The sequence below is a fragment of the Otolemur garnettii genome, unplaced genomic scaffold (assembly GCF_000181295.1).
Source record: "Otolemur garnettii isolate 467f Iridium unplaced genomic scaffold, OtoGar3 scaffold00009, whole genome shotgun sequence".
NCBI lineage: Eukaryota > Metazoa > Chordata > Mammalia > Primates > Galagidae > Otolemur > Otolemur garnettii.
The window spans coordinates 9210200-9219569 of record NW_003852404.1 but is presented as its reverse complement, the minus strand read 5'-3'; positions in this window follow the sequence as shown (position 1 = coordinate 9219569).

The window sequence follows — 9370 nt, the reverse complement described above, 5'->3', positions numbered from 1 at the left end:
TCATACTTTAAGAGCATGCCACCATACCTGGCTAATTTTATAAAACTTTTTGTAGAGACAGGGGTCTTGCTATATTACCCAGGCTGCTTTCAAACTCCTGGCCTCAAGCACTCTTCCTGCCTTAAGCTTCCAAAGTGCGATGATTACAAGCATAAGCCACAACATCTAGCCACAAATCATTATTTAAGTCAAGATGTGATGTTAATTTCTCAGGAAGTGTCTATCCCAAATACACATATCTCTTCTCAACTTTCTGTGTAATTCTTTGGCCTTTTAATAATACCTTATATTGGATTATGTCTTTCACTTCTGTGTACTTGGACACTTTCAGTTACCTGCTGGTTATGCCAGGAACCTTTGTACAGACTCCTCAAATTTATTCCTAATTGTTTTCACAGTGGATTATCCTGAGTCAGCTGTGTTATAAAGGGCCATTGTAAGTAGGACAGCTCATTTCTAGGGTGAGCTGCTGACATCGGTCTGCTTGAAAGTCTCTTTGTGTGCATTCACACCTAAACTCTTGAGCAATGATGCCAGTAATATCTTAGAAACAAACAAACAAAAAGAGCATGTGGAAAACTCAGGCAGGTTTTATTCCAAGAATATTTAGCCATTCTTAAACCAGGGTAATTTTTTTTTTACAGCAGCAAAGTAGAACTACAAAGCCCATTTCATAGCAGTTTACCTAACAGTCTTTAAGAATAACTTATAACAGGCTGACACTCACCAAATTATATCAAACAAGCATTAGAAGGGAAGATGTGTAATCTGGAAATAAGAAAACGTACTATGACTCTAAAAGATATGTTGGGTCTGTGCTTCTTCATAATGTCTCTCTCTCTCTCTCAAATCTTCAAAGTAACGCTAACGCCATTACTTAAGCGTTTGAGTGTGCATGAGAATGATCATTAAACATCAAATATCTCCACCTTGCCTGTTATCTGGTAAACAGCTAGTAATCATGCCTCTTGACATCTTGCTTTGAAGAACAGCAACCATCTCTCAACACCTGTCAATCCCGAGTGTCTCATCCCTTGCTGCTGTTGTTTCTTGGCAATTAACAGCCTCTGCGATATCACTTCTGCATGCTTCAGGTGTAATACTTCAAACTGTCCTGCTGTTCATATAGTGACTAGGCTGCCTACACTGAAATTCTAGAGGTACTCTCCAGACACTGTCAGTGTACAAAAGAATCCAAACTACACAAACTAAAACTAAGGAGGAAAGGAGGTGTGCTAAGTATCCTCTTCACCTTGGAACTTGTATTTGTGCTCTGTGGGCATATGCTCCCCTGTGTGAAAGAAAACATTTAACTTATAAAAATATGAATGACATCATTGAATTAGATAAAGAGCACTACAGAACACCAAAGAAGTTTCAAACGATACATTCTGAATTTTGCAAAGTATGTTTTTTTGCTGGGAAGCATGAACCAAATGTAGATGAAAATCAAATCCATTCAATATTTTCCTCTAGGACAGAATGACTAATAGATAACAGAATGGTGAATTAAATCACACATTGGTTAGTGAGGAAAATATAAACCTTGACGTTAGGTGGTGATCTTGATGTGTATTTTCCCCTCATTCCTGGGCTTTATTCCTGCCCCATAATTCACTGACAGACCATCTATGAATGACTAGTTCACAGTGGCAAGAAGATGATGTATAGGTTTCTAAGCCCTTCATCTGCCCCCAAACAGTCATGCCTGTTATCCAACTTGCTCTAAAATTCACATCCTAACTGTTCATTCAGTTTAGTGAAAAATGATTTAAAAATGATCCTTCCACATCATTAAAAAAATGCAGTCGATGAAAAACTACACACCCACACAAGGGAAAACACACACTTAAATTCAAGGAAGAGGGAAGGAGGAAATAGATGAGGGACTGGATGTAGTAAGCTCTCACGGAACAGATACAATGTCGGGGGGTCTGGCATACCTCTTGGATGAAGGGCTCAATTACAACTTTACCTAACAAGTTCAAACAATGTAACCAAGTTGTTTGTACCCATATATTAATCTGAGGGGAAAAAATCTAATAGTTATTATGGTCAAGGGATAAAGCCACACATGTTATATTTGAATAACATAAAAATTGTATTTATTACAGTAAGAAATATTTCAGATGCCATTAGACATGGCGTATATGACAGATTGGTTTAAAACTTTATGTGGACAATGGACAAATACCAGGCAGGAAAGTTTTATTTATAAATCAGTTTTCTCATTACATTTTAAAAGAATTTTTGATGATTACATAGCAAATCTCAAAGAATGGTTCCTACCAATTAACAAAAAAGGAAGGTAATTCGAAAATTCTCACAATATCAAAAAAATATTTTAATATAACGGCTACATAACAGTTGTACGTATTTATAGGATACATGTAATGTTTTGACATGGGCATAAAATGTGGATTAATGAAGTCAAGGTAAATGGGGTATCCATCACTGCAGGCGTTTATCATTTCTTTCTGTTAGAAACATCCCAATACCACTCTTCAAGTTATTTTAAACTATATTCCAGCTTATTGTTATTTTTTATTTATTTATTTATTTTGAGACAGAGTCTTACTATGTCACCCTCAGTACAGAGCCATGGCATTACAGCTCACAGCAACCTCAAACTCTTGGGCTTAAGCGATTCTCTTGCCTCAGCCTCCCAAGTAGCTGGGACTACAGGTGCCCGCCACAGTGCCCGGCTATTCCAGCTTATTGGTATTTATAGTCACTTTGTTATGCTATCAAGTGTGGTTCATCCCATCGTACTCATTACATTTTTGCAGCCACAAACCATTCCCATTTTATCCCCTCTTCTAAAATTTAGATGTTTCCAGGCAAAGATTATTCATAAATATTGACAAATTACAGAAAAAGACACATTTTTATTGCTTGAAAATTATAGTGTGTATATATTATAATGTTTCTTCTGAAGTATACTTACAGCAAAAATAAACCTAATTAGACAGTTGGAAAACGCTGAAGTTTCTCAAATGGCATTGAAGTTTGTCAAGGCCAAACTCCAAACATGGACTTTAATCTCACATTCATTGAAAAGATTCTTCACACTCACACACACACGTCCAGCCCAGGCCTCCTGACCCCAGCTTGAAATCCTGCAGTGGCCGAGAGGTCGGGGCCTTGCAGGGATAGGTGTGCCTATGTGCACATGTGTTAATGTGTATATGTTACGATTTTCTTCTCTTTGCTTTTCTGTTTCTTACCCACCTAATATGCTGCAGGAGAAGAAGGTCGAGAGAGGTAGGGACACATCTTATCTCACTGGTATATTTGTAGTCATCACGGCTCTCAGAGGTCATTTCCAAATGTTGGCTATTTACCCATTGACATTGCCTTTGGAGGCTCCCTGACAACTCTCCCACGGCAGAGGGATGTCACACTGCAGCAGCAAATCTCCTGCCCCTCGGCCTCTACTCCCTGAGCACATCATGCTGCAGCCCACCCTCAGAGTAGTTTGGCCCTGCCCTGTGGTCTGGGAGTTAAGTTCCTAGTGAAAGCTCCACCCTCTACCCGGCCATCCCTTTGCTTCTTCAACATGCTCTTCCCTGCCTGAACTCAAAGTCCTATTCAGGTACCTGAACAGCTGAGAACGAATATCTATGTCCTGGACCCCAGAGACCCACAGCCAGTTCCCTGAAGCAGCCTTTCATTATGGTCCTCAGTGTGTTGTCCATGTATTCTTCTCCCCAGGCTTTGTTTAGGGAGCTGGAAGCAGCCACCTCTTTCCAACTCCATGTGAAGCATATGACAGTGGTCCCCAAACCCTGCGTAGTGAACCGCTAGTGGTCTGTGGCCTCTTAGGATCCAGACCACAGAGGTCTGCCTTCCCCTGGACCTGCCCCCTCCTCCTGTAACACAGTGTGCCCCAACTCCCTGCCCTGCCTTTGGAAGATTTGTCTTCCTTGAGACTTGGAAACCAGGCCACACTATGAGAAGTGAGAAGTGGCGGGCGGTCAAGCAAAGCAGCTTCGTCTGCACTTACAGCTGCTCCCCATGACTGTACCACCCCCTGAGCTCTGCCTTCTGCCACCAACCCCTTCCTGCCACCCTGGAAAAACTGCAGCCCTTGAAACTGGACCGTGGTGCCCAAAAAGGTTGGATCCAGCTAGCATACAAGTCTCCTCAAAGAAAACAGTGCTCACAATTTCTTAGATAATTCAGCATAGTAACTCTGTAAAGAATGTATACATACTTATCACAAGGCTTTAGTTTCACTGACAGTGAAGACGATGGGCAAAGTCCATTATAACTGCCCATTAGGTAAAAGATAGGCAGATATAGCAATGGATACACACAGACAGATGATAGATGGATGACAGAGAATTCAAATACAACTGGCAACTAAAGATTTCTTACTGTATTGATGACTTAAACATTATTCATGGCAATTTTTTTATTTTAAAAATTAGATTTTTTTTTTACATTATGTGTGCTTTATTTATAAAGAAAGGAATAAATGAAAATAGGCCCAAATGTGAAAAACGCAGGTTCTCTTCTTACCTTCCTGACTTTAACCTTGCCAAGCACACATATCAATAAAGAAAAGAGAGGGAGAAATGAATTAGGAATGACCAGTAACTGGAAAAAAGACAAATTCTCCATGGCCGAGTCTGAAGTCATTTTGAGTTAATTAAACATAAGCTCTTGCTAAAACAATAGCGGACATATTTAGTCTTTAAAAATATTAACTGTGATTTTTCTGCCCTGCCTTTCTGTTGCTCATTTCCTCATTTATGACTGAAATTGCTAGCTCTTCCAAAATATAGAAACCCTTGGGGAAAGAATCCCAAGACGATTGCTCCTGACAAGTTGCCACCGTCCCGGAAAGTTTCCAGCGAGCTGAGTTATTCTCATTTCAGCTTGAAGGACACACAGACCCACAGTATCATTCCTTCTGTTTGTCTTTCCATTCTCATTTTCCAGCCTGTTTCATACAACTATTCAAACATTTTTTGGGATACTTTCAGTATCTATGGCTTCCAAAAATTTGGTTAAAATAGTAAGCTAAGCTGAGTGAGCTCCATTCTGGCTTTTTCATTTTATTGGGCGCATTGGTCATTTACTGCCCCTCCCCCACCTCCTCCCCCCAGCACCAGCATGGACCACTCCACTCCCAGCATGAGGATATTTCGTTGTTTGGCCAGGGTCCATTTCACCGTTTGCCATATACCTCTGCCCTTGGAATCTAGGGCCACCTCTTCATTTTAGGGCACTAGAGATGTGTCTGCCAAAACACAAAAGCTGTTTCTTTCTCTTCTATTCTTTTCCTATTTTCCTCTCATTTTTCTTTCTTTCTTTTTTTTTCTTATCATTCCTGACATCACTGTAAGCCACACACATATCTGATTATCCACAGCTAATACTTCTAGAAAACACATCAGTCAGAGTAGATTTGGCAGACTTTAAATATCTCCTAGATCCACCCGATCAACTGCATGATGTTGAAGTAATGATTTCAGTCTCTCAGCCCCTGCAGCCTATCTGCACAGTGAGATCTGTTATTGCACTGGGTGAGGAGAAAATAGCTGATAGGAACGGAAGAGCTTTGAAAATTTTATACATTAGTATTACCAGCAGGTCAGATGTCCTCTCATCTATGACTAAGCAAGATGCTGGATACACAAGTGAAAGGGATCAGAGTCACTATTCCTAAGCTGCATTACATGGGCTCTTTAAAGTTCAAGAAAAAAACAAGGGTGCCTTTAATCTTCCATCCTCAGATTAAAACAACCACCCCCAAATATTCTGAATCCATCACAATGCCCTGTAAATCAACATTTCAGAATTCTTTACCCTCTAAGGGTTAGAGATAGGACACACTTACCTTTATAAGTTCAGCATTTAATAACTCCTAGCCTATGCTCACAACCTGGAAAATGTTATCATAGTTAAGGTCCACGTAAAAGGTACTTTTAGGACATGTCAGTGACAGCTTATATGCGAAAATCAGTCCTTTTTGTAATGTCATTTCCACTGGTGTCTTATATCAAAATCACAAGTGAAATGAACACTCTGTAACCTAGTATTTTAAAAGGTTATGTTGATGGAGTAGAGAGGCTTAAATTAATTTTCCCTGTTCTCATCCAGAGGCCTTTACTCAACAGGATTTCCAATAATTCTATCTTAATCCACGTCTCTGCAGATGAACCGAACAGACCACAACATGGAAGAGCCTGCCAAAACGGTTCTCTGCCAGCGGCCCTCTCTCCTCTTGAAGATAGACTTCGGCTTAATTACTGTACAGTGATCCAAATCAAGGAAGAAAGCAAAGTGCCGACACGTATCTCATTATGCTCTGCAAAGATCTATTTGTTTAGCCATGTGCAAATATTGCCCTAAAATGGTCAGTTGGTTAGCTCACGTTAATCATTTACTAAATCTATTCAATTCCTAAAATAAATGTTGAGAATAAATCATCTTGAGGAGTTTTTCGACTTAAGCAATTAACGAATCCATTAATAATATTTGGGAAGAGTTGCATTGTTGTTTTTATGGCTGGAGACTTGATATACCCAGAGAACAAGGAAGAAATTACTTAGAAGGTCTAATGGAATCCATCATTATGTTTTTGAGACTATGAATTAGTTATAGTAAAAGTATTTTCTAGCAACACTCGTTAAATGAAGTAGAAAAGTTGAATGAAGGCTAAAAACTCATGCGATGTTGTTGTGCTGTAAGTACTGCTTTCAATTATTGGAACTGGGTTCTAGAGGCTCAATAAGTATTTCCTAATAAGTGCTTTCCTTGAAATTTTCCATCCCATAAACTTTCCCTTCCCTGTATTTTGGCAACTGTTGAGACGCTGAAAAGGAATGTATTATATATTCTAAGGCCAATATATAATCATACTTGGATAGGTTTATTAGTTGGTCATTTATCATAGTAAACATTCTTCATAATCTATATCATTTAGGATATTTAAGTCTAACTTTCAGCCTAATGGGACTCAGGATTATTACATTTGGAGGTTTTATCACCCTAAAATCATTTGGGCTATAAATATCTTGGCTAAAACCATACAGACTAGATTTTTTTTTTAATTTTATTTATTTTGAGACAGAGCCTCAAACTGTTGCCCTGGATAGAGTGCCATGCATCACAGCCCATGGCAACCTCCAACTCCTGGACCCAAGAGATTTTTCTGCCTCAGCCTCCCAAGTCACTGGGACTACAGGCGCCTGCCACAAGGCCCAGCTATTTTTTGGTTGCAGCCATCATTGTTGTTTGGCGGGCCTGGGCTGGATTTGAACCCGTCAACTCAGGTGTATGGGTGTATGTGGCTGGTGCCTTAGCCACTTGAGCCACAGGTGCCGAGACACAAGATTTTTATCAATGAATGAATGGATGGGTTGATTTTTTTAAAAAAAAAAAGTCTTTTTAACTCCCTACACAGAGTTTGGAAAATGCAAAGTGTCTTATACAAATTTGAAGTTGGCACAGTGGACCCATTTTAATCCTTCCCATGTGGACTTTTGTCAGAATATGAATAAATCAAATTTGTTGACTTAGAAAAATGTTTATTTCTACTTATGTAGAAATAATTAGTAGAGTAAGGCTCGATCTTCTCTTAATGCCCCATATAACTACTTCATTTAATCATTTAAATATTTAGTAAGACAATTAGAAATTTTGCATTTTGTGTATTTTAAAAAACTTTTGAAGTATGAAATAAAACCACACTGTAATTCATTTAAGCAAAGAAAGCTAAACTAAGGAAAATTAATTAATCAACATTATGACATTGTCCAATGTCTCCTACTTCATAGTCCCTCACCTATAGGTTCTCTATAAAGAATTCGCTTGCTGGGCACGGTGGCTCATGCCTGAAATCCTAGCACTCTGAGAGGCAGAGGCAGGTGTAATACTTAAGCTCAGGAATTCAAGACCAGCTTGAGCAAGAGTGAAGACCCCATCTCTATTAAAAATAGAAAAATTAGCCAGGCATTATGGCAGGCACCTACAGTCCCAGGTACTCGTGAGTATGAGAAAAAGGAACTTGTAAGCCCAAGCATTTGAGGTTGCTGTGAGTGTGACACCATGGCACTCTACCCAGTGACAGAGTGAGAATCTGTCTCAAAAACAAATAATTCGCTCACCTCTTCAAGACCTTACATACAAATAAAAATCTGTATATATTCATCATTAATTTGTTCCTACTACCCAAAATGAAAATATTCTTTGGAAATTTCACTCACAATATTCTTCTCCTACTTATACCAGAGGGAATTTATTTTTCTTTATATCCCAATTTTTTAAAATTTTGAAATATTGAAAGTATAAAATGGGCAAAGAATAATATAACAAATATTTATATTTTAATGATTTATAAATTTCAACTTTTTTATATGAGCTTTAGAATATATTTTATTAAATATGAGGCTACAAATAAAGGCAACGTTCTGTCTGGATGCTCCCTGGCCCATCTCTATCCTCCATGTCCAGAATTATTTGAAATTCACAATTATGATATCCTCACTCATGTTTCTATTTTTCAGCATATGTATGCATCCAGTAACAACAATATACAAGGTCAGAAAATTAAGCTCACAAATTCATTGCAGAAAAAGTGCTACATCCTTTGGTCCTGAATGTCACTACAGTCTCCTCTGAGATACTCCCCTGGGGTACCTACGCACCAGTGCCAGTGCCTAGTCTGCCCTTCAAAGCAATTTTGGTACCTTTCTTTGTGGAATGGCAATCAGAGCTGATCATGTGAAGTTTAACAATTAAGTTCACAAACTCATCCTAGAAAAAGTGCTACATACCTCATCACCAAATATCACTATAGACGGCCAAGGGGAGTACTTTGAAGGTGACCATCGTGATATTCAGCCATGAGGTATTAGCAGCATGTATCTATTATTTCATCCTTCCATTTGTCTTATCTATCCTTGTTTGTCCTTCCCTCTATCTACCATCTCTGGATCTTTTTGTTTGCATCTATCTATCTATATATTTAACAATCTATCTGTCTTCAGGCAGTCAATGGTGTGGCCTGAACCTTGATTTTCAATCTTCGATTCTCTACTTCTACCCCATGTATAATCCACCACTAACTTAATCAAAGGCTTTTAAAATGTTGTACACAATTTCCTCCATCTGCTTTACTTGCATTCTCATATCATCAACATTTATCTGAAGAATTCTGCCAGTTCTATTCTGCATATATTTTACAAGTGCATGGAAATTGTCATTCCCTTTCCCTTCCTTTCTTAGGAATAATGCATGTATGTCTGTTATGCTATCATCTGTACTTCACTGTATTTTACAATGATTTGTAAATTTACCTTTCTTAATCATGAATACCTTTACCTTCCTCTTGAAGGCCATTGTATCTCACATGGTG